Raw genomic sequence first — 2,500 nt, forward strand, 5'->3', positions numbered from 1 at the left:
TGACAATTTTCTTGGTAAGTTTTGACAAGCTTTTTCAGTAAGCTCCTGGACTTCTCCGTCAATTCTGACAGAACTTTCGACGAACGTCTGGACTTCCGATGAACTCTCGAACTCCCAACAAAATCTCGTTCTTGACTCTAGGACTTCATTTTGCTTTGTCTTACTAAATCCTACACACTTAAAGCCTACTTTAATCTAGACAATTTTTACCAAGCTAATCAAATGTGTTAGGAATGAGTCGGCACTTGGGGTGGATGAATTAGTATAGCGGATATAAACATCGGTTTGAAATTTCTTCATACGATAAAATCCGATCTCAGAAAGGCTTAACTTGAAAACATGCAGAAGTGTAGTGAAAGTAAGAATTCCATTTGCAATAAAGGTAAATAGCAAGAAATAAATATAAACCAGATTTTTATAATGGTTCGATCGTCGTGACCTATATCCACTCTATCGATTCCTCTTCCGTCGAGGCCACTGGCATCCACTAACAATCTTCTTTTAATGGGCGAAGATCAACTACCCTTACAACTCGATTCTCCTTTTGATAGGTTCAGGAGAGAACCTTTACAACCCCTTTTTATAAAGCTTCCCTCACACTCTCCCTTAGAATCATCTCTAAATTTTAGGAGAAGGGACTCTACACTTTACAGGGTTTTCAATTTTAGAAATATAAAGTTTTTGATTACCTTTCTTTCTACTCCATGTAGAAATAGCTGGGGTATTTATAGATACCAAATGGCTTCAAAACTTGGAGCCAAAATTCAAATTCCCGAAATTTCGAGGTACGGGCGGTACCACTGCCTGCAGCTTGACATTGGGTGGTACTATCGCCCAGACTGGCGGTACCATTACCTGAAAATCTTGGAGACTGAGTCTGGGTGGTACCACATCGCAGACTGGCGGTACCACCGCCTAACACAGTCTCGGAGACTATGCCACGTCGATTCCACCTATTGGGTCACTATTTGGGCCTTTTCACTTGGCCCAACATAACCCAAACTTGGCCCAATTAGCCCCTAATTGAGTTGACCAATTCCAACCTAATTATATGTTAACTATGAATTTTAAGATATTTACTAAGCAAAATAAGTCTGTAAGTCTAGTTTTCTTCCGGTAAGCTTCCAGCGATCTTCCGACGAGCTTCCAACGATCTTCCGGCGAACATCCGATGATCTCTTGGCAATGTTCTAGCAGACTCCTGGCAAGTTCCTAGACTTCATGATAATATTCTTGGTGAGTTCTGATGAGCTTCTCTAGCAAGCTCCTGGACTTCTCGATCAATTCCAACATAACTTTCAACGAACATCCGGACTTCCGATGAACTCTTGAACTCCCAACGAAGTCTCATTCTTGACTCTGGGACTTCATTTTGTATTATGCCTTGCTATCATAGTTAATCCTGTAAACTTAAAACCTACTTCGATCCAGACAATTATTACAAAACTTGAATCATGTTGTCCGACATGTCATTGGTTCATTGCTGCTTCGTCCGATTCTTCGGTACATCGTCCTCTCTTACGACCTATTGCCCAATCGACCAATTGACCTCCACAATTCTGATTTCATTGGCATAATTTTTGCTCTTCTTGACTCGATGCTCGAACTTATGGCCCGAAACCTTCTGTTGATATGTCGACCGATCCTCCGGCTCGACGTCCAATCTTCTGACATGTTCCACTCCAGCCCAACATAATTCTTCCTGATTTAATTATCTCTCCCTGATCGAAGCTTCCTACATCACTCAAAACACAGATCAAATCATAAACACTATCAATTGGTTTCATCATCAAAATTCGAGATACAACAAAATGTTGTTTGGCATGTCATTGGTTCATCGATGCCTCGTCCAATTCTTCGGTGCATCGTCCTCTCTTGTAGCCTATTGCCCAATCGGCCAGTTGACCTCCGCAACTCTGATTTCCTTAATATAATTTCCACTCTTCTTGGCCCGATGCTCGATCCTATGGCCCGAGACCTTCTATTGATATGTAGACCGATCCTCCGGCTCGACATCCAATCTTTTGACATGTTCCATTCTGGCCCAACATGATTCTTCCTGCTTTAATTATCTCTCCTTGATCGAAGCTTCCTACCTCACTCAAAACGTAGATCAAATAAATACTATCAATTGGTTTCATCATCAAAATCTGATATTCAATAGGAGATTGTATCTCGGTGACTGAGCCACTAACGGTGTTACTGCCAACTCCGGCGGTGCTACCGCCTGACATGGCTTCGGGTCACTGAATGAGCCTTTCTCTTGGTCCAAAATAACCCTAATTTAGGCCAAATTGGCCCCTAATTGAGTTAGCTTAATTACATTCTAAACCAACCCAATTATGACTTAAACTAACTCGATCTAGACAAATTATTACAAAGCACGTATTATCCGTTGTCCGGCATGTCATTGGTTCTTCCGACGCTTCGTCTGATCCTTCGGTGCATCGTCCTCTCATTCAGTGCATTGCCCAATCAGCATGTTGACTCCCGCAACTTC

This window comes from Musa acuminata, chromosome BXJ3-8 (genome assembly GCF_036884655.1).
Source record: "Musa acuminata AAA Group cultivar baxijiao chromosome BXJ3-8, Cavendish_Baxijiao_AAA, whole genome shotgun sequence".
NCBI classification, from domain to species: Eukaryota; Viridiplantae; Streptophyta; class Magnoliopsida; order Zingiberales; family Musaceae; genus Musa; species Musa acuminata.